We start from the raw sequence: 24353 nt of genomic DNA, 5'->3' as shown, positions 1-24353 counted from the left end.
TTTTGGTAAAAGTAGTTCTTTTCAAGAATTTGTACATTTTTCTTAATTTGTCCTATTTATTGGCATAAAGCCTGTTATAATATTTCCTTACTATCTTTTATCCTATAGGATTTGTTGTGATGTCTTCTTCTTTATACCTGATAATTGTAATTTGTCTCTTCTCTATTTTTTCTTTATCAGTGGTTCTTAATTTTATTAATCTTTTCAAAGAATTGACTTTTTGCTTTAATAATTTGTTTTATTGTTTCTATGACTTATCTTTTTTATTGGTACTCTTATTAGTTCTTTTCTTCTACTCACTTTTTAATTTGCTTTTTCCCCCAACCTCTTAAAGTGTACACTAAGATCATTGATTTTAAACTTTTCTTCCTTTCTAATAATAATCATTTTAGGCTTTAAATTTCTCCCTAGGCATTGTGTTAGCTACATACATCTCAAATATTTTGATATGTTGTGTTTTCATTAGCATTCAGTTTGAAACATTTAAAAATTTCTCTTGGGGTTTTTTCTTTGACCCATGCGTTACTTAGAAGTCTATTGTTTAATATTCAAAATATCTGGGCTTTATTTTTTAAAGATATTTCATTGTTAGACTCATTTCCAGTTTTATTCTGCTGTGGTCAGAGAGAACATACTCTATGATTTCAATCTTTTGAAATTTGAGATACATTTTATGGCCCAGCATGTAGTCTGTCTTGGTGTACTTGAATGTGGACTCTTCAGTTGGGTTCATGTTCTCTAAATGTCAGATAGGTCAAGTTGGCTGATAGTACTGAGCAAACGTTTCATATCCATGATGATTTTATTTTGTCTTTTTGTTCTATCAGTTGGTGAAAGAGTGATTACAATCTCCAGCTATAATTTGGACGTGTCTACTTCTCCTTCCAGTCCTATCACTTTTTGCTTTTGCTGGGTCTTGCAGATCCATGCCCTGTGTACATACCATCCAACCTCAGCCAAGGGGCCAAGAGGAACTACCTTGTAAACATTTCTCTCCTCGTTTCTCTCATGAGTGCAGTGCCTCCTCAGTGGTTCCTTGTCCCACAAATTCCAACCTTCTCAGCTGCTTCAGAAGCCTCTTACTCTCAACTTGTGGTCTATCTTCTGCAGTCCAGAGAGCATCCATGGGCAGAAACAGAGGAAAACTTGGAGTTCACTTCACTTCTTCCCCTTCTTTAAAGGATTATAGCCCATGCTTTCTGTCATCCAATGCTTAAAAACATTTGCTTCATATATTTTGTTCAGAATTTAAATTGTTCATGGTTAAAGAGAAAATACAAAACCAGTCACTCCTTCATAGCTAAATGTGGAAGTCCAAAACACTCAGATTTTTTTAAAAGAAAGAGTTATTTTAGTCTTTCTTGCTTAATCCATAAGTATTTAATATAAATCTGGTGTAAAGAACATATAAAAATGTTGAGCTTGGTATAAAAGAAACTCCCTAGATAATTTCATTTTAAACAAGGGAGATCTCCCTCTAAAAGAAATATTACTCATCTTGGTCCAGAAAATGGGTAAGATTTTGTATTAAGAGAATAAGTAGGGAGTGGTGGTTCAGGCCTGTATTCCTAGCACTTTGGGAGACCAAGGTGGGAGGATCATTTGAGGCCAGGAGTTCAAGACCAGCCTGGGGAACATAGCAAAACCTATCTATATAATAAAAATAAAATAAAAAATTAGTCAGGGATGGTGGCATGCACCTGTAGTCCTGGCTACTTAGGAGGTTGAGACAGGAGAATTGCTTCAGTCCAGGAGGTTGCTTTTGCAGTGAGCTGTGCTTGTACCATTGCACTCCAGCCTGGATGACAGTGTGAGATCCTGTCTCTAACAAACAAATGAAAAAAGCCTGTCAAAACTTTTCTTGCTCTTGGGGCATTTGATGTTTAAATTAGTATAAGAATTAATGATTATTATTCTAGCACTTCTTGTCTATTATTGATTATTAATGTTATAAAATTAGGAGTTCTAATTTATCTCCCCTTTTTTCCCCTCTAAAAAACAGTTTTCTCATTTCATTAATTAGGAGATACTAATTTTATATCATTACAAAAGCTTTTTTTATGAAATGCCTAATTTCAGTTAAATTTTATTTTTTTGAAAGATCCATGCTTTTAATTATTTTATCATAAAACTTTCAAACATATACAGAAGCAGAGAGAATACTGTGCCCATCACCAGCTTTAGTATTTACTCACTCACAGTCAGTGGTATTTAATCTGCACCCTCACCTTTTCCCAGATTATTCTAAAACAAATCTCAGACCACATCATATCTTCTTTAAATATTTCAAATATGTATCTCTAAAATATAAGAATTCTGTTTTTAAAAAATAGCTCCAATTCTATTATTGTAGCTAAAATAAAATGAATAGTTATTTCTTTATTTTTTAGAGACAGTGTCTCACTCTGTCACCTGAGCTAGAGTATAGTGGCATCATCACAGCTCACAGCAACCTCAAACTTTGGGCTCAAATGATCCTTCCACTTCAGTCTCCAGGGTAGCTGAGACTACAGGTGTGTACCACCATGCCCAGCTAATTTTTCCAATTTTTTGTAAAGATGGGGTCTCATCCTTGCTCAGACTGGCCTTGAACTCCTCACCTTAAGCCATCCTCCCATCTTGGCCTCCCAGAGTGCTAGGATTACAGGTCTGAGCCACCATGCCCAGCCCATTTCTTTATATCATTAAATACCCAGATAGAGTTTATGTTTCCCTGATTCACAGTGTGCTTTTTGAATGCAGATCCAAATAAGGTCCATCCGTTGACATTGGTTGATATATTTCATAATTGTCTTGTTTCTCTTATTTTATAGGTTGTCCTTCCATCTCTCTTTTGTCTTTAGTACAATTTGTTTTGTTGTTGACATTGTTGTGGAAGACTCTGTGTCATTCATCTTACAGAGTTTCCTGTAGTCTGAATTTTGCTGATTGTGTCTTCACAGTGTAAATTTTATTTTTGTCTTGATGTTTTCCCTCTAGCCGGAGAATCTGTTATTAGATGATAAGTATAACATCAAAATAACAGATTTCAGCCTCAGCAATGAATTTACTTTGGGCACTCAACTGGAAACCTTTTACGGCACTACTCCATACACAGCCCCCGAGCTCTTCCAGTGCAAGAAATGTAATGGCCCTGAGGTTGATGTCTGGAGCCTCTACCTGCTTGTCATTGACACCCTTCCCTTTGATAAGGAAAACTTTAAGGTATAGGAAGCAGTTGCATCAAAACTAAAAGGAGTTTTACATGGGTCTATATTTTTAATGTTATATCGGTTTAGGGGTTTCAGTGATTTTTTTGTTGTTTTTAACCTAAAAGTTGACTCACTGCTTTTTTTTCCTGTCTCCCTCCCCAAAGGAACTATAAGCAAACATAACAAAAGAGATATATACCATCCCATTCTATATGTCAGCAGAGTGTAAAAAACTTCTGAAACATTTTCTAGTGGTAAATCCACTTAAATGAACTGCTCTTCAGGTAATCCCATTAGTGGAAATAAGTAATAACTTTGGAGAGTTTTTAGAATATTTTTAGAACTTAGCTTGGTTTGTGTGGCCTACTGAACTATTGCTTGGGACTTTTTTTTACGTTTTTTTTTTTTTTTTAGCATATTACAGGGGTACAAATGTTCAGGCTACATACATTGCCCTTGCCTCACCCAAGTCAGAGCTTCAAGTGTGTCTGTCCCCCAGACAGTGCACACTATACCCATTAGGTGTGTATATACCCATCCCCTTCTCCCCTCGTCCACCTGACACCTGATGAATGTTACAACTATATGTACTCAAATGTAGATCAGTCAATACCAACTTGATGGTGAGTACATGTGGTGCTTGTCCCTCCATTCTTGTGACACTTCATCCAGTAGCATAGGCTCCAGCTCTATCCAGGACAATACAAGAAGTGCTAGATCACCACTGCTCTCTGTGACTGAGCAGAACTCCATGGTATACATACACCACACTTCCCTAATTCACTCATGTATTGATGGTCACTTGGGCCATTTCCATATCCCTGCAATTGTGTCATGCATGGATCAGCACAATAAACACTCACCAATGTAAAATCATCCACAAGCTAAAGGTCAAAGACCAGATACCACAATGGCTCAAGAGCAAAAACAAGGCAACATAGTTCAACTCAACAGGATGAACAGAAATCTGCCCCACTTATCAATTCTCTCAAATGTGAATGGCTTGAACTTCCCACTAAAGAGACATAGGCTGGCAGAATGGATAAATATACACAAGTCAAGTATCTGCTGTCTTTAGGAAACACATTTAACCCACAAGGATGTATTCAGACTCAAGGTGAAGGGGTGGAAAACAATATTTCAAGCAAACGGAAACCAAAAGAAAGCTAGAATGGCAGTTCTGATTTCAGATAACTTAGTCTTCAAATCAACAAAAGTAATGAAAGACAAAGAAGGTCCACTATATAATGGTGAAGGGTACAATTCAACAAGAAGACATAACAATTCTAAATATTTATTTACCTAACTCAGGTGTGCCCAGATTCATAAAATAAATCCTACTTGATCTAAACAAAATAATAAACAGCAACACTGTAATAGCCAGGTATTTCAACATCCCTCTGACAGAACAGGACAGATATTCCAAACAGAAAATAAACAAAGAAACAGTGGACTTAAACAGAACTCAAAACAAATGGGCCCGAGTGATATTTATAGAACATTCTACCCCCAAACCACTGAATATACATTTTTCACATCAGATCATGGGATATTCTCTAAGACTGACCATATCCTAGGCCACAAAATATGTCTCAAATTTTTTTTAAAAAACAGGAATTATATACCATGCATCTTTTCAGACCACAGTGCAATAAAATTAGAAATCAACTCCAACAGAAACTCTCATCTCTACACAAAGTCATGGAGACTAAACAACCTTCTGCTAAATTATTATTGTTTTAAGGAGGAAATCAAGATGGAAATCAAAAGATTCTTTGAACTAAATGGTAAAGGAGATGCAAGTTATCAAAATCAGTGGGACATGGCTAAAGCAGTCCTAAAAGGAAAATTTATAGCCATAAATGCCTACATTTAAAAGACACAAAGAACACAAATCAAGAATCTAATGAATTATCTCAAAGAACTGGAAAAGGATGAGCAAACCAACCCAAACCCAGCAGAAGAAAAGAAATAACAAAGATCAGAGCAGAACCAAATGAAATTGTAACAAAAAAACTATACAGAAGATTAATAAAATAGTAAGTTGCTTCTTTGAAAAAATAAAATTGACGTGTCTCTTGCTAGATTAAGAAGAAAAAAGAACTCTAATAAGCTACATGAGGAATGAAAAAGAATTTGCAACTGATGCCATGGAAACACAAAATATCTATGAATACTATAAAAACCTCTATGCACATAAACTTGAAAATGTGGAGGAAATGGACAAATTCTTAGAAACACACAGCCTCCCTAGGCTCAATCAGGAAGAAATAGAATTGCTTGGGACTTTTTAAGCAGGAATTGAGACATTAAAAAAAAATTTAAGTTATACTTTGAAGATAGTCAATGAAATGTTGCAAATAAATTTTCCTAAATATTGTTATTATCAGAATATATTATTTTATACTGCTAGTGAACAGTTCACCTTTTCACAAAATTATAAAAGACCAGTGGCTGAATAAAGGGCATGAAGAGAAACTTAGACCATATGTTGAAGAAGTAGACATCTGTGATCAGAAATGCACTGGCAATTACTCTGTGCCTATATCCTTAAGTGTGCCTGTGTTTGTATAAGTAACATATTTCTGTTTTGATTCATGTATATGCCTAAAATGTGAATAATGGAACGTTAAGCACAAGTTATACAATGAATCAACTTATCTGTTCTGTCATGTTTAGGAACTTAACTAAATGTAGTTTCCTACAATAGCACCCAGTAACTCAGAAACTAGTGCTCATTTGTGTTAGAAAATGTGTGATCTTTTAGGTCAAATAAACAAAATTATTTTATCCTGTAACAGAATGATTTCTTACCCAAACAAAACACATAAACTGTATTTTACCCTTCTTTTTTAGATATTTTGTTGAGAATGGAGTATAAAGAAGAAGAAATGGAACATTCTCCTAGAAAATGGCAACACAATGAAATTACTACAAACTATGTTACTAAAGGGAAAAATCTCTTGACGTAAGAGTAATCAGAGAGGAAGAGCTGAAATACCTTTCATGTAAATTATCAGTTTATGTTAAACTATTTTCTTAGTTTTTACTATTTAGATATATCTAATATATTTAATATATCATTTTTTAAATTTACCTGCAAATACCAAATCTAACTCCCATAATCATTATAAGCTACTATTTTAACTTTGAGATAATAACCCTTAATAAATAAACAGAACATTTAAAGTTATTTGGAAAAGCCTGGAAAGAAGATCATAGATACATCACCTTTTGTGACTTTTTCCAGCAGTGAGAAAAATAATTTTGTCTGAGTTTATGGTTGTCACTTTTAAACACTGTGATTCCACATCTCTCCAAATGAACTGTTTCTGAGAGGTCTGTGTGTTATGAGAAGTTTAGTTTCCTAATAAACTATTTGGGTTTGTGTTGTGATTTGTTGTTTTTCTCATTTTCTCTTAGCTGCACGCTAATGATTGTAGTTCAAGCAGCAGTCTTCCTCTCGCTAAGGTTAGGCCGAGCAGTGATCTCAACAACTTTGATTTCAGTAGTCTGTGAATTGTTACTTTACTGGTTATTATAAATCGCTATGATAGTCACCCTATCTTAGCTGTTTTTCATGTTCTTTTCTACCAGAAGAGAAGGCAGAGGTTGCTGTCCTCGCTCCCTTTTCTGATCTTTTGGCCATTACTATGAATGTTTTAGTACAGTTTAATTTAAAGACTGAGTATTCCTTTTTATGTAGATGACATCTTTTTTTTCTTCATTGTGCTAATACTTACCAAATAGTTTAAGACAAAAATGCCTGTTTTTATAGAAGCACCTGGAGGAATGGCAAGGCGAAATACATATGTCTGCAGTGAGAGAACTGCAGATGATAGATACTCAGTGATTCAGAATGGCAAAAAAAAAAAAAGGTATAAAATTTTACCTGTTTGTAAGACATTTGTTTTTTCACAAGAGAAATGGGAGCATATTATTTATTTCTCACTTTTAAAATCAAAATTCAGGTAATAACAGTAAGTATTCTCTGAAGGTAAGTTAAATTAGAGTGCTAATTTTTAGCAAGATGCTAGAATTCCAAATTCATGTCCTAGGCACTGTTGTCCTGGCTGGCTGGCTGTATATGATGATTAAAAGGATGGAGTTAAACCAGAGAAATTTCTTAGAGGAGGTATGTAGTAAGTAAGCCATGGTTTCATTGTAGAACAGTGAATAGGAAAATAGAGATTATCTTGTGTACATTAATAACTTGAGCAAAGGCTGGGGGGGAGCAGAATGAGGACTTGAGGCAGGAGCCACACCTCTGGGAGACATAGAGAGCAAGGTAGAGAGAGTGAGTGTTCAGTTTGCCAAAGGGTCCAGATGGCCACGTAGTAACACAGTCTCTACCTAAGAAAGAGAGACACTTGAGCATCCAAGAGAAATGGAGAGCCTAATCTTTTCAATGGTTTTAATCTGCGTGAGGGCCAAGCATGCATACATAGAATGAACATGATTTCAAATACTAATAAAGTAATCTGTCAATAAAGACAGCATCATATGCGGATGACTTTCTTGAGGATATGAAATAGGAAATCAATAGAATTGGTAAAGTAGAATTAGGTAGGTTCGGAGAACATGAGGGTAGGGTTAGTTGTGGGGAGAGGAGAGGAGAAAAAGACAGAAAGTGGATTGGTAGAGAGTAGTTAAATATGTTTTATTCTGTATAAAACCAATTTCCCAGGCTGACATGGATTTTCCTTCTTTGTTTTCAGAAGAGTCTCGTACCAACTAAATTCAAAGATAGAAATAAAGAGATAGAAGTCTAAGTGAGTCCTAGAGTAAAAATCTATAAAAATAAGCTTGCATTGTCCTCCTAATTTGAACATTGTTTGGTCATGTCTAGCACCAAAATTGTTTTTGTATTTTCTTCTGCCATTTACTTGCTGAAATTGCATTGTGAGGTTTCTGTTTCCTTAATCATAGCCTTCTGTTTGTTCTCTTTAGTCAAACGAAATGTTTGATCACTGACTAATATGACAGTCTAAGCACAGATTCTTCTTTCCTCCTTCCTCCCTAAAACCAAACTATTTATCATTTCCCTATTTCATAGACTACTGAAGTTGTTATGGGGAGTAAGGCTTGTTATGTAAGATTATGTTTATTACTCCGTGAACTTTAGCATTATTTACATTCCCAGTGTTCTTTTTTCTGATGCCTATGTGTTTTAACATTATTTTTTTCCTTATGATTAAAAACTATTAAGAGCTTAATTGAGTATGGTAACTGGGCTAGATAGTTTGCCGATAATGATTATGTAGTTATTTCTTATTAGTGGTTTATTCTTTGGTAGATTTTCTTTTATTATAGTTCTATTCTCCATCATGTCTTCTAGTTCAAAAGTGACTTAGAAGATGTTGGTAGAAGACTTAATTAGGACTGTCTAATGTGGCAAATTTCAGTCTACAGGACTAGAGAACTGTCACTTCATGTCCTTTCTTATTTTTACAAAAGCGTCTACATTGTTGAAGTGCTCTACCGAGCGCCTTCTGAACTTCAGGATATGTGACTGTGAGTTGCAGAGTCAGACTTCTTACAGGTGTGCACACCAGCGGTGTCCTCTGGTGCCCGTCCTGTGTCTGTGGGTGCACACACTCCAGGCACTGCACATTATGCCTGCGCTCTTCTAATTCCCCTTTCTTACAGTTACTCATTTCACACTTGAAAACAGTTTTTAAGGCTTCTTTAATTTATTTGGAGTCATTTCCTTTCTGTGATCCCCCTGCAGACACCTCCCTTACAGAAGCTGATGTCTCCAGGTTCTGACCTGGGCCTCCTTGGTTCCCTTACCGTGAATGATTGAAATACTTTGCTTCTAAAGGTGTGGTCTTTATCTTTAGTTGAATAGAGCCTCAGTTCAAAAACTTATAAGACCGTGCCCACAGCTTTAATAATGTCTGGATTTTCCTTTTTTTTCCTGTCTGAAAAATGAATTGAAAGACTGGAAAATAATTGGGTTTGAGGGCTGAACTACTAGTGGTCATATTTTTACTTTCAGATAAGACAGTGTGACAACTTTTTGTCACTTAAAAATAATGCTTGTAGCTGTGTGTGGTGGCTCATGTGTAAATCTGGCACTTGGGAGGCCAAGGCTGGAGAATTGCTTAAGGTCAGGAGTTGAAGACCAGCCTGAGAAAGAACAAAACCCCACCTCTACCAAAAGTAGAACAATTAGCTGGGCATATTGGTGCAGGCCTGTAGTCCCAGCTACTACGGAGGCTGAAGCAAGATGATCACTTGAGCCCAGGAGTTTGAGGTTGCAGTGAGCTATGACGATGCCACTGAATTCTAGCTGGAGAAACAGAGCAAGACCTGGTCTCCAAAAAATGATGCTTGAGTCTTCAATTAGATGGAGTACACCTTCTCTGAACAGATTACTTCTTAGGCAGATTATTGCTTTCTCTTCTCTCCAAATTATATATTGTATTCCTTCACTAATTTAAAATACTAGTGAGTGACAGGATGCCTGGACCTATGTTAATTTCTGAAACAAGCACATTTAAGCATTAAGTTCCATTTTCAGCCTTCAATATGTTGGACTTTTTTCTTCTATATGTGAATGTTTATACAGAATTCCAACATGAGAATGATCATGGCTGATAAAAACTGTGCAAGAGTTTGAACTAAAAGCTCCATGCGCTTTAAAGGAGCCTTTAATGAGGGAAAAATAAAGTTAACATTGTTATGAGGGACAGGGAAGCATAGCTTTTGGCAAATCGTTGCTTTGGCACAAGCACCTCTGAGTAGATTTCTGCATAAGACTCATCTTGAAACCAGGTGTGCTGACGGTCAGCCTACTTTCTGCTGGAATCCTTGTGATGCTACTGTTCTACTTCTGTTATCCGTTTCCAAACGTGGCCTGATTCCAACCATCAGTCGATATGAACTAGGCTTAGGCTTTTGAAAGTTTGATTGTATCTTTAATTGTATGATTCTGTACACCACTGAGCACATACCTGACAGTGCTCAACAAAATTTAGCTTTCATTCTTAATTTTAAACTGCTCAGACAAGAATGTGAAGAGTTTTCTTAGCTTACACTAAGTATACCTAATCTCTCAAGATAATGTTGCTGAACAACCTACACAGCAGGGCCGCTCCGCCCCACTTTTTCATATGCTTTTAGATATCTGCATGAGGCTGTTCAGACTACATTCACCTAAAGACCTCCCAAAAAAGAAATGTGATGGTGTTAGGATAAAACACAAGAGAATTTTTTCAAAGAAGTTTCACATATTGGATATCCTTGGCAAAATTTTAAAATTGTCAAGTGGTTTCATTATTATTTTATCCATGCATCCACCTGCGTTGCACTAAGCCACAGACCAAGCAGAGGAGGACTGATGACAGTTAACACTTGTGTCTTTTGGACTATATTTTTAAGTCTGCTTTTGTTCCATCACTGACTATGCTTTTAATCAGCAGCCAAATCATTTTGTATCAAAATGGTCTGATATGGGCTAGATGTTCTAGCTAACAAATCCACAGTGCTTGTCCTTTAAGAACTTCAAGTGAATTAGAGTTTTAAAAAAAGATAATCAGTTACTAATACAAAGCAATTAAGGAGATTAATAGAAATTCAACTTTATACAACTGAATTTTAACAAAAGCATTGCTGTTTCTTCAAATTAAGATTCAAATGTAATACAGCAGTTGTTTTACTTATATAGATTGTTGTGTGCTAGATTGTGAAATATAACCATCATTTTGAACACTTCTGGGGGAAAAATATTATTCAAAATATTATTCAAATTTTCATAACAACCAACTTGATGAAGCTTTAGAATATTCAGCCATCATGATATTGGGGCTGTCTGTTATAAATAGGATTTTTGTGAGTTTGATTGTACAGACTTAAAATTCAGCAGATAGTTGCTACATTTACTGTTTCCTGCATCAAGGTGTTAGGCCTACTGTAGAAGTCAGAAAAACAAATCTGTTTTGCTGCTTCCCTTGTAGAACTTGTGATATAACATGATTAAGATTTCTGAAGAAACATTTGCCTTTAAAATTATTAATAGTATGTCAAAAGTTTAATAATTATGATGAAAATATCAACTTTTCCTATTTAGAAAGGTCTCTTTGATGAGGATCAATTTTTCACTGTGAGACATCTGTCCATCCCCTCCTTGCCATGCTTATGTGCCTCCTTGTCCCCTCCTTGCCATGCTTATGTGTCTCATCTGCACCATGTGGCCATTGGCACTGTGCTGCATGGGGACAGATGGAGCAGACTCTTGCTCTGTGGAAGGCTAAAATCCTTTCTTTCTCCAGAGTATTTGGAACCACTTGTATTCACAGGGAAGAAGCTAAAGCACTCCTGCCTTGCTTTCTTCCCATCTTCTTTGCTGTATCCGTTGACCCGAGCTCCTTATGAAAATGTCAGCAAGTGGGGAGAGGGATAAATTTTGTTGACCTCTGACCTGCCCTCAAAGATAATAGAGCACAAAAGACAGTTGTGTTTATCTGTACCTTAAAATTATATGTACATGTGTATATTTAAGTCTGTATGCACGTACTGGGAACAACCCAGCATTTCTTTAACTACTTGAATCACTTAAGGTCTCTCTGTTGCAGGTGGCAGAAAATCCCAGTCCAAACAGGCTAAAATAAAAAAGGGCCTCAGTTAGATCATACAACTAAAAAAGTCCATACATAGAGTCAGGGTCCTTCTCCTAGTTCTGCCTCATCTGTGATAGTTCTACAACTGAGCTCTACATGTTTAGACCTGACCTCTTCCTGCATGTGGCTCTACTAGCACTGAAGCCTGGGGTGGTCTCCATGATCTGTGTGTGCTGGCTCCAGGTATCTCTAAACCTGTTACTGGCCCAGGTTTCTGGGGAAAGTCTGGGGTAGAATGAGCTTCATTTGCAGCCCAGGGACCTAGAGTTGCTTTCTCTAGAGCAACATTTAAGTATTGTTGCCACAGGAAAAGAATGGATACCGTGTGGCAAACAAAGGAAACTGAAGGCATTTGTTTCTAGTCCTTCTCTGAGTATATAGAATAGATCCATTTTCCAAGGGAGAGGGCAGAATTGTCAAACAAAAATGCAGAGCCAACCAATACTTCTTGAGCAATTTTATTTTATTTATTTATTTTTACTTTTAAGTTTAAGTGTTATTTTATAATATCAAACCCCGCCTTGAGAAGGAGAGAGAAAAGTCAAGGTGGATCCTAGAGGAAAAAAAAAAAAAAAAATATATATATATATATATATATATATATTAATTTCAGCATATGACGGGATATGAATGTTTAGGTTACGTATATTGCCTTTGCCCCACCCAAGTCAGAGCTTCAAGTGTGTCCATCCCCCAGATGGTGAACACCACACCCATTAGGTATGAATATATCCATCCCCTCCACCTTCCTCTCCCCTCCCACCTGCCCAGTACTTGGTGGATGTTACTACTATATGTGCACATAAGTGTTGATCAGTTAATACCAATTTAATGGTTAATACATGTGGTGCTTGTTTTTCCATTCCTGTGATACTTTACTTAGTAGAATGGACTCCAGCTCTATCCAGGATAATTTAAGAGGTGCTAGATCACCATTGTTTTTGTGGTTGAATAGTATTCCATGGTATACATATGCCACATTTTATTAATCCACTCATGTATTGATGGGAACTTGGATTGTGCAACATCTTTGCAATTGTAAATTGTGCTGCTATAAACATGCTATTGCAGATGTGTTTTTAATAGAATGTCTTTTGTTCTTTTGGACACGTGCCCAGTAATGCCATTGCTGAATTGAATGGTATTTCTACTTGTAGCTCTTTGAGGTATCTCCATATTTCTTTCCACAGAGGTTGTACTAGTTTACAGTCCCACCAGCAGTGTATGGGTGTTTCTATCTAAAATTCAGCACCCTTATATGATAAGAACACTTAACAAAATAGGCATAGATGGGACTTACCTAAAAATGATAAAAGACATATATGATAAACCCACAGCCAACATCATACTGAACGGGGGAAAATTGAAAGCACTCCCACTTAGAACTAGAACCAGACATGGTTCTGTCACCAGTTCTATTCAACATAGTGTTGGAAGTCCTAACCAGAGTGATCAGACAAGAGAAGGAAATCAAGGGTGTCCAAATGGGAGCAGAATAGGTCAAACTATTGCCCTTTGCTGATATGATCTTATATCTAGAAAACCCCAAAGATTCCAGCCTACTAGAATTGATAAACAAATTCAGCAAAGTCTCAGGTTACAAAATCAATGTACACAAATCAGTAGCATTCCTATATGCCAACAGCAGTCAAACTGAGAACCAAATCAAAGACTCAATACCTTTCACATAGCAGCCAAGAAAATAAAATACCTAGGAATATATTTAACTAAGAAGGTGAGAGATCTCTACAGGGGGAACTACAAAATACTGAGGAAGGAAATAGCAGAGGATGTAAACAGGTGGAAAACCACACCATGCTCATCAGTTGGCAGAATCAACATTGTTAAAATGTCTATACTACCCAAAGGGATTTACATATTCAATGCAATCCCTATTAAAATACCAACATTATTTTTCTCAGATCTAGAAAAAATAATTCTACACTTTGTATGGAACCAGAGAAGACCCCATATAGCAAAAGCAATCTTAAGCAAAAAGAAAAAAGCAGGAGGCATAAATTTACCAGACTGCAAGCTGTACTACAAGGCTACATGGTACCTGGCACAAGAACAGAGACATAGGCCAGTGGAACAAAACTGAGAACCCAGATATAAAACCATCCTCATATAGCCATCTAATCTTTGACAAAGCAGACAAAAACATACACTGGGGAAAAGAATCCTTATTCAATAAATGGTGCTGGGAAAATCAGAGAGCAGCATGTAGAAGATTGAAATGGGATCCGCTCCTCTCACTTTTCACAAAAATCAACTCATGGATCACAGCCTTAAATCTAAGGTATGAAACTATGAGAATTTTAGAAGAAAATGTTGGAAAAACTCTTATAGACATTGGCCTAGGGAAAGAATTTATGAAGATGACTCCAAAGGCAATCACCGCAACAACAAAAATAAACAAATGGAACCTAATTAAATTAAAAAGCTTCTGCACAGCCAAGACACTGTAATCAGAACAAACAGACAACCTACAGAATGCAAGAAAATATGCTACAGATCCAATAAAGGGCTGATAACTAGAATCTATATAGAACTCAGGAAAATTAGGAAGAAAAAAATCAAATAATCCCATCAAAAAGTGGGCAAAGGACATGAACAGAAACTTTTCAAAGGAAGACAGACTAATGGCCAACAAACCTATGCAAAAATGCTCAACATCTCTAATCATCAAGGAAATGCAAATCAAAACCACAGTGAGATATCACTTAACTCCAGTAAAAATGGCTTTTATCAAAAAGCCCCAAAACAATAAATGTTGGTGAGCAATTTATTTTAAAGACTGTCTTCCTCATGTTGGGGCTATCAAAATCCCAGTGGCAAGATGATTAATCTGTTCTATCAGGAGAATATTTACTGAGCACCTACTTAGTCAGGCTTTCTACTGACACTGGGGCACATTACCAATATTATAGCTGTGCTTTCAGGGAGCTCCAGCAAAGAATGCAATGCAATACAATGTGGCATGCATGAACTAAAATCACACAAGAAGTGATTTAACTCAGTGGAAGGGTGCATGAGGGAAGACTTCAAGGAGAAAATGATATCTGGATGAATTTTGAAGAGTGAGCAGAAAGATGCCAGCCCTTCAGGCACAGAGAATAGCCTCAGCAAGCGTTTTCTGACCTGGTGCTTTACCAAGGGACCGCACATCACCAGGAGGGCCAGAAAGTCAAGTTTCCAGAGCCATCATGGAAGGCAAAGCCTGGTGAGATGGCAGAGATGAGACTGCAGTGCCCCAAGGATGTGTGACTTGCATGTCAGGGTGAGAAGTCTGAACTTGATCCTGAAGATTCAGCATGCTTCTAGAAAAGTTTTGAGCAGATGAGCAACAAGGTCCAGTTAACTGGGCCGTTGATTGGATAGACTGGAGGTGGGGGCAGAGGCAGGGAGCCCAGTGAAGATGAGGCCTGAGGCTCTGCGCGGAGACGTTGGCAGTAGAAATGGAGAGGACGGGCCAGCTGAAAGGCTGTCAGGAAGCTGACACCAACAAGATGTCGTGGTTGGTCTGGATATGAGAAGTGGGGGAAAGGAAGAACCTGCTGGTTTCCTAAGTTTTACGGCTTCTAAGAAATCCTTTGAAAGGATTTCTTCAGAAAAGACACTAGAATAATAAGATCTGAATTCTAAATCCCTGCTTCTCCTTAAATGAAAGAAACTATACCTTTAGAATTCCGAGGTCACGATGACTGAGCTAGATGGAATTCAGGAATAGTGTGGTCCTGGTGAGACTCCTGCAGGTAGTTGTGTCCAGTAGCTGTCTGTGCCAGGTGGAACTGCAGACTTCCAGCCACTGTCACCTCTGTGTCTGTAAGCAGTTAATTTTTTCTAACAAGTTTTTCCTTTTTGAAGAAAAAGTCTTTATTGACTCCTTAGGGATTTTGACTATTCTTTATAAAGGATAAAAGGAGTCTTTATAAAAAATTCTTTGTAAATTTCCTTTGGGTAAAAAGATTCTAAACTATCTTAAAACAACATAGGATACTGTGTTATGTAATGACTAGCTTCTATACCCATGACCTTATTATAATAGCTCATTTAAACTATGTCAGTGTATTTTAGGAAAAGCTTGAGAGCACATATGGTCATGTTATGTATTCACTTTACCACTTAGAGTTGAATTGGACATATCTTACGATAGGCTTTGTTTTATGCATAGCTTAGAGGACACCATCCCTCTCACATAAATAGGGTATAAGACGTTTGTTCTCTTCCCCAAGTTGCTTTCAGCATGTGGAGTTTTATATTCATATCATTTGTGTGTTTCTAAAACTTTTTAGTTGCCTGTTCGAGTATGCCTGCATGTTCTTTATTTCTTTCATATTGGCACAGTTCCCTGTGTTTAGACAATTTGAGAGGGAAGCAAAGGGGAAAAGCTTGAGTTAGCCATTCTCTGCCCTAGAATTTCCTGACATTAACCTTGTCCTTAAAAATATATATTCACTATTCCCTTAAACTCTAGGAGGCTTTATCTCATTACATACTATTCTTTTAATACCCTTTCCCACTTAACTTACCTTTTGCTCCTAAGCTCTGTAAAATACATCTTGGATCTGGATTGATTATACCTGATTTTCTGTACTGTGTATGATAGATACATTGTGATGGTGAATTTTTATATTCTGTGTTTGTAATGGTTTTTTATTTTCTGAATTCCACAGCACTATTCTTCAGCAGAGAACTCCAGCTACTTCAACAAAGATTGTCACCAGAGCAACCACCTCAGGCCAAATCCGCTTCCCCAGAGGCACTTCTTTTCGTGGCTCTGTCTTCGGGCAGCCACAGTAGCAGCAGCCTTCCACATGTGACGGCCCCCTGCCTGTCCCACCCTTTCCCGTGACTCTACCCCATTGGCCCGACTGAGAAAGTCTGGAAGTCAGAAGAAGATCTGTGTTTATCTGCTTAAGTTGCAGGACATGTGATTGAAAATGACAAAAATTTCTGAAGAAATATATGACTTTAAAAGGAGTATGTCAAAAAATGTAATAATTTATAATGAAAGTATCAATTTACATTTCTTATTTGGAAAAATCAACTTTAATGAGGATCAGTTTTTCGCTGATCCTGTTTGCCACGCTTATGTGCCTCGCAGGTCTCACCTGCATCATCTGGCCCGTCCACAACATACCTGTACAGGGACAGGCAGAGCAGCCTTTTGCTCTGTGGGCTAAAATCCTTTCCTCTCCAGAGTCTTTGGGACCATTTCTATTCACAGGGAAGAAGCTAAACCATTCCCTCCTCCCCTTCTTCCCCTGTTTTTCTTGGTGCTTCCAGTGACTGTAGCCCTTTATTTGGGCAAAATGATGTCAGCAGCTGGGCAGCACAACAGATTTTGTTGACCCTGACTGCCCTGAAAGATAATAGAGCACAAAAGACAGTTGTACTTATCTGTACCTTATTATATGACTACATGTGTATGCAGGTCTGTATGCATGTACTGGGGTCAACCCAGCATGTCTTTAACTACTTGAATCTGTTAGGACTCTCTGTTGCAGGTGGCAGAAAACCCAGTCCAAACAAGCGTAAATGAAAAGGGGCATCTGTTAGTTCATACAGCTAAAAAGGTCCAGGCCTAGGGTCAGGGTCCATCTCCTAGTTCTGCCTCCTCTGTGTTAGTTCCACAACTGAGCTCAGCTAGACAGACTTAACTTCTTCCTGCACACCGCTCTGCTCAAGCCCAAGCCTGGGCTTGTCTCCTTGATCTGTGTGTGCTGGCTGTGGGCATTTCTAAACCTGTCACTGGCCATAGTAGCTGGGAAATTCTGGGGTGGAGTCATCTTCATCTGTAGCCCAGGGACCTAGAGTTGCTTCCACTAAAGCAAAATTTAAGTATTGTTGCCACAGGTAAATAATGGCTACTGAGTGGCAAAGTAAGAAACCTAAAGGCCTTTGTTCCCAGTCCTTCTCTGACTATACAGAACAATTCTCCAAGGCTGAGGGCAGAATTCTCAAACAAAAATGCAGTGCCAAGCAGCTCTTTTTGAGCATTGTGTTTGAAAGGCTTGTCTCCCTCATGTTGGGGCTATTGGAATTCCACTGGCAAGTTGATTTATTAATCTGCTCCAGTAGGAGAACATTTCCTGAGCATTTGCTTTCTCAGGCTTTCTGGTAACACTGGGGGCAGATTGATAATACTATAGCTGTGCTTTGAGGGAGCTCCAGTAAGGAAGTGTCACTACAACACAATGTGGCATGCATGAACTGGACACACTGCAAGAAGTGATTTCACTCTCAGTGGGAAGGCTCATCAGGGAAGACTTCATGGAGGAGGTGACCTCTGGTTAAATTTTGAAGACTGAATAGAAAGATGCCAGCCCAGTTTCTGGTATTTTGTTATAGCAGCCTGAACAGACTAAGACAGTAATATGTTTCTGAATTATTTCCTGTGTGAGCTGTTCCACCTCATGACTTATCTTTGAATTAAATATTGCCTGCATGTGGTATCCTGGCTCTCAGCTTCTTTTCCGCAACACTTGTAATGTGTTATATGCTACTTCATTGTTTTCTTGGGATGAGAGAATCCAGGCTGTTGTTTTTTCTCTGCTCTTACCAGTTTTTTTGTTTTGTCCTACCAGAATGCATGAAGAATTGTTAATTTTTATAATTATATTTAAAAACATAACTAGTCCCTGTGTCTTTGTAGATAATGTGCAGATTTGGGGGAAATCACGGTTTGTTCTTGAGATTTTCAGAATCTGTTCTTCCTCAGGTCTAGAGAAGTCTTTTTCTATTGTGTCTTTGAAAAGCCTCCTGTTACCTTCATAGGGTCCCTATGCATGGACAACAATTTGTTTTTATGTTCAATGAGCCTGCTCTCTATTAGTGTTAGCTCCTCTTTAACTGTGTTCATTTACTTGCCTTTTTCCTTCTGCATTCATGGGGAAGGCCTCTAGACTTACCTGTTCATTAATGACTTATCTTTACAGTGAGCCTATTATATTTCTTGCAATTTCATTTACATTTACCAAGTGTGCACTGGGGATTTGTTTGTTTGTTTGTTTGTTTTTTGTTTTGAGACAGAACCTCACTTTGTTGCCCAGGCTAGAGTGAGTGCCGTGGCATCAGCCTAGCTCACAGCAACTTCAAACTCCTGGGCTCAAGTGGTCCTATTGCCTCAGCCTCCCGAGTAGCTGGGATTACAGGCATGCACCACCATGCCTGGCTAATTTTTTTCTATATATATTAGTTGGCCAATGAATTTCTTTCTATTTATAGTAGAGATGTGGTCTCACTCTTGCTCAGGCTGGTTTTGAACTCCTGACCTTGAGCAATCCTCCTGCCTTGACCTCCCAGAGAGCTAGGATTACAGGCGTGAGCCACGGCGCCTGGCCTACTGGGGATGTTTTGATCCAAAATTTTTATCTCAGCTGGTTCTTTCCTTCTGAAATAGATCTTTATGGGTGCCATTTCACATTATATTTCTTATTTCTTTCTTATCTTCCCTCTTTCTTCTTTTAATCATTTAACAATTCATTTATTTATGTTGTACTGTGGGTGTAAATACCAAATTATTTTTTCCGTGTTGCTCATGCTTAAAATGGCCCATTCTGTCTGGGTAAATCTGTCTCAATTCAGTTTTTTCGGCTGCCTTCCCCATGCTCTCTGAAACCTGGTTCTCTTCCTCACTGAGCTCTAGGGTTTCTCTGAGCTTTCCCTGGATTCCCTCTGTGTTTTCTGCCTCAGGAGGTTCACGTGTGGATGGTGGGGCTGAGCTGGCTTTCCCGAACTTTCCTCCAGTGTCCCGCATCCAGCCTCCTGCAGCCTGGTTGGGGTAGAGACACCATCAACACCTCTCTTCTACTCCGGGGTACCTCCGCTTTCTGAGAACTCTTTCTCCCCAGCTCCAGCTGTCTTTGGGGAGAGAGAGGCTTCTGGGTGTGTTTCCCTGCTCTCCATTTGCTTCCCCTCTCCAGCATGGCCTTAGGTGCACTTGGACCAGAAGACTGGAAAGATTTATGGAAGCAGGCTGGGGCCCTACAGTAAACCTACAAAATCTGGGCAGCGTGGTCTTACTTGGTTCTTTTCTGATTCTATTCTACTTCCTGCTGACTTAGATAATTTTATTTGACTCATTGTTATTTAATTTGGGGGGATAATTGCATGTACTTTTGTGACCTTTCTGCTTTTACTACTCTGCTGTGGTGGGAAATGGCAGTAGTTGGGGGAAGTTTGCCCTGTGTGGAAGTTTTCTAGTGAGTTCTCAGCCCTATCCAAGCCATGCCTAGGTAGCATTTCTCCAAGCTGGAAGCTATTTATGACCTTGTTTCCAGAATTTTGCTTCTAACCTCTCTTCTGTACTGTTTACATCAAATGCAGGGCAGAAACTGTGATAAGACATTACCCCAACCTGAGGGGATTCCTGGAAATTTCTACCTTTCCCTGTGGTGGAACAGAAGCCCTTTCTTTTGTTAGATTGCTGTTGGGATTGACTTCTAGTTTTTCATATTTGCCATTCTTTGTTTTAGGTTTTGTGGGGTATAGATTTAGATTTCACACTTCATTTCATCACCTTGAACTAGAAGTCCCTAAATTTGATATTCCCAGTGTCACAAGATGGCACACTCTCTCCCCCACAAATTTAGCCTTCTTGAGAATGCAGCTCTCCTCTGTCCCCACTGTTGGACTTTATGCTGCAGGGATTTGGCAGAAGACTCTGAGCACCACCCATCAGACACTTGTCAAAGCTCATGCTATTTGGAAAGACCATTAAATAGATTTATTACCCACACATTGTTAGGTTCTCTTATTTCAATCTGTGCTGCTGTTGGACTGTTAAAAAATCAAAATCCTTAAATGATATATTTTAAGAGGAAATGAATAAAATTGGAGAACTCTTTGGAAGGATGGATGAGATGGTGCAAGTTCTGGAAATAATGATGTAGAAGACCAAGGGGATGAAGTGCATTGCTAAGACAGTTTGTCCCTCCTTGCTGTCAGGATTTAAGTAAATACAGAGGTGAATGGTGTCAGACAGCTGTGAAAGAAAAAGAGCTTGATTTTTCATCTTGGCTTTGAGTAATTTATAATGTCTTTTGACCCAGTAAAGGACCCGGAGAGGGAGCTGGTGCACAGGCAGGGAGGGAGTTTGGAACAGCTAGCAGGAGTGAGTGTGACTGGGTGAGAGTGGTGGAGACAGAGAAGAAGGAGGAGGAAGGGGAATGGAGGGCTCTGAAAGAGAAACATCATCTGGAAGGTGAAAACAGTGAGAGAGATGCAGGAGTAAGAAGTAACATGTAGCAGCCAGAGTGATCAGAATGTCTAGCAAGTTTAAAGAAAGCCTGAACATAGAGAACTTCAGACAGTGTGAGTGGGGCATCCACCACTGGATGACCTCAGGATACTGATCAGACATCGGGAATTCCTGAGTTCTGAGTCAGACCAAAACCTAGAGAGGAGCTTCCCCAAGGCCAGGAGTCCCTGGGTCTGGGTGAAGTCTTGGAGGAGTTGATTAGGAGGCATTCCTCCAAGGCACATCTCCAAGAGTGGCAGACCTGGCACCAGGGTCCTCCATAACCATGAATCTGCCAACTCTTTCTCGAGTATGCGACCATTTCCAAAACCCTAGAGACTTACCAAATTCCAAATGGTACTGGGGCACTGAGAAGGAAGTCCTGAGAGCTGTGCAGCAGAGGAGGGAGAGGGAGCAGTTTTGAGACAGGCTGAAAAGTGAGTGCTCCATATGGAGGTAGAGAAGTGACTTCCCCATACAGGCCACCACGTTAGGGTGGGACCTTGTAACAGGGACTGAGAAAGAATTCTCGACACAAAGATAAGAATAGTTTTAAACAAAGAACGTTTATTTTACCTCCTAAAGGTGTGCAAGGAATGGCATGAGAGACAAGTACTTTGGGTTTTGGGTTATAAAGTGTAAAAAAATAAATTCTTGTGGCAGATCAATAAGAAGACATCTTGAGAAGTGGCTGCATCTGTTTTTCCCCTTTTTTCTCTTCTCCATGAGGCTGGCTTATCAGAGTCCTTGGAATGTGGCTGAAAGAGCCGGGGTGGGGAGTTTGCATCCCTGCTGTCTGCTCAGGGCCCTTCAAGGCTGTTAAACTCTTAGAGAAGCCACAGGTGGTTAATCAAACAAGCGGCTGTTGTGCTGGGACCTGTCCCTTCAAAGGGACAATTAGGTGCTGGGAGCTTTCTCCTTTTTTTTTTCTTAGTTTGTTTTTTCTCTGTTAGATAGTTTATTAGCAAGGCTGTCCTATGGAATACCGTTAGGAGAAAACTGGGGAAAATATATTTTAAAAAGCATCTGGCCATTTTACACATTCTTTAGTGCCAGACACATTTTGCTCCTTGGCACAAGGAATCTTATAGATGTGACCATAGAGGTGTGCTTCAGAGTTGGGGACAGGCAGATTTGTATTTATTTAAAAAAAAAAAAAGATAAAAAAAGGACTTGGGGAACTGTGTCTTAAATTAAAATTCCTACAAAATTTCAGAAGAGACTGTCAAATGCTCCTAATTAAGCTGTAGCCACCAGGACACTCAGGATGTGTGGCCTGGCCGGGTTCATCTGGATTTCCCACCTACAGGAAACTGAATACTATTCGGAACAGGTTTGCTGGATGGATGCATAGGAAATGAGTGGCCAGGAGGCACCTGGGTTTCATAACAAAACCTGTTAACATAACAAAACAGAAAACTATGAACAGGATAAAATGTACCTAAGATAAATGAAATTCTACTCTTCGTGTCAAAACTAAATCCTATGACTATTTTTAAACATGATAATTTTTATACTTCAGCCATTTTCCATAGTGTTTCACATATATTCTACATAAAGTACAAAAACCATTGCCAGCGTCTGAATTAACCCAAGCTTAGAAAGATAAACATAGGTAAAAAATTAAAAGGTAAACATTCTGCAGTGGGAGCTCTGGGGCCTCTGGCTGACACTGCCCTGCTTCAAGAGTCTGGGGTTCTTGGTGCACTTTGTGGATTCAGCTGGCCTCTGCCTCTCTGCAGTGACCTTCCTTGCCTCTGTTGTCCCATCTGTAACCCTGAAATGGTCACAGTGGCCTGCCTGCCTCCCAGAGTGACAGTGCCTTGTTTTTCAGTGCCCCATTTTGAAATTTTCCTGCCCATTTCCTGCTATATTCTTAATGAGGAAACACTGATCTTTGCCCTCCTTCCTTCCACGAGGCTCTCTCGCAGGAGTTTCGCCTAATTATGTGCTTGTTTAGAAGTTCCAGAGACTGAGTCTTGGAACAATCGAGACCTCCAACAGGAGATTACCTCAAGGCTGCAATTAATCTCTAAATAAACAGCCTTCTGTGATGGTGAATGGGTGATAATTCAAGACAGTCATCACTCCGACTTGCCACTCCTGCATGCCCTTTGTACCAAATTCCCTTTTTAAACTCCCACCCTCAGCCCAGAGCTCTGAAACGGTTTCTTTGAGGTATGAGCCTTGGCCATTTCCCTGCAGCAGAGCAGCAGAGCCCTCACTCGGTTACCCCTGGACGGCTGGGAGGCACAGGGAGGCACGCCGTGAAAACCGCAGGCACACAGCAGTGGGGCAGGCGCTCCGTCAGGAGTGGTGGTGACTGTCCCCAGGCCTGATGTGAACACCCTGCCCTCCCCACAGCACCTGGGGGCCAGAGCCCCTGCTCTGCCCCTCCCATCAAGGGGAGTTTTGTAGGGAGACAGGTGGAATGAAGGCCCCCAAGGCCACCGGAGAGGCGAGGGTGTGGGCTGGGTAGGAGGGGCCAGAAGGCATGCAAGGAGACCCCTGGGTGGGTGGGAAGGCGGAGCTGGGGAGACAGAGGCTGACAGGGGGCCTTGAGGAGGAGCCACAGCATCCCCCGGCCTGTCCACATCCCAACACCCGCCAGCATGAGCCTCTGGAGAGAACCACGGGCTGGAAGCCTTGGACACTATATGGAGGCAACGAGGGCTTGGGCCTCATTCAGAGTAGCACAGTCTCCTTGCCAGGGGAGGGTGTGGCCTGCACGCCCAAGCCTGGTTGTGCTCCTGCATTCCTGGAAGACTGTGGCCAAAAGGATTGATCAAGGTGGAGCATTAGCAATTCGGGACAGTTCTTGAGATCGGGAAGAAGGGAGGTAAGAGGCACTCACCATCACTGCTGTTCAAACATTCGAAGGGACACGTGTGGTGAGAGTGTGTGGCCTGGCCCATGGAAGAGAGCGGCCGGCACAGTGACAGACACGCCGGGCCACAGGAAGGCCAGCCCCACCTCATTTTTTTGGACAAAAGCAACTATTCCTATTGTAACATAATTGAAATCTTTGACGTCATACTTGATTCCACATTTTTAGAAGATGTAAAGCTATGGTTACGAGATAACAATAAGGGGATAGTATATTTTTACCTGAAAATGTTTCGGGAGAAGTATTTTTGAGAACGTACAGAAAGCTTGTGATTATTTATTCTCACCTGGACACCCTATCAACTCTATTAAAAGGTAAATGCAATCCAAGATGTTGTTGAGGATACTGGAGATTGATGCTGGAGAAAGAGCACTTTCTGTCGTGTGCGTCCCTGGAGCAGGGCTCCC

At 39.5% G+C, this 24353-nt stretch overlaps 1 long non-coding RNA gene across 3 annotated transcripts in view; it reads left to right on the top strand.

Annotated features, from left to right (window-relative positions):
- Positions 1-18946, top strand: part of LOC105883783 (uncharacterized) — a 35779-nt gene extending 16833 nt beyond the window's left edge. Inside the window, exons 3-4 of one of the 3 annotated variants that reach the window (XR_012922072.1) lie at positions 6048-6199; positions 16492-18946. This is a non-coding gene — a long non-coding RNA (uncharacterized LOC105883783). Of the gene's footprint in view, positions 1-2979; positions 3205-6047; positions 6588-16491 lie in introns of those variants that run through there. The other 2 variants (XR_012922073.1, XR_012922071.1) reach the window with 2 other exon arrangements.
- Positions 18947-24353: the final 5407 nt, after the last annotated feature.

Source organism: Microcebus murinus, chromosome 12 (genome assembly GCF_040939455.1).
Source record: "Microcebus murinus isolate Inina chromosome 12, M.murinus_Inina_mat1.0, whole genome shotgun sequence".
In the NCBI taxonomy this organism is placed as follows: domain Eukaryota; kingdom Metazoa; phylum Chordata; class Mammalia; order Primates; family Cheirogaleidae; genus Microcebus; species Microcebus murinus.
The sequence above is the reverse complement of the archived record's forward strand: the minus strand, read 5'-3'. Positions and strand labels throughout refer to the sequence as shown.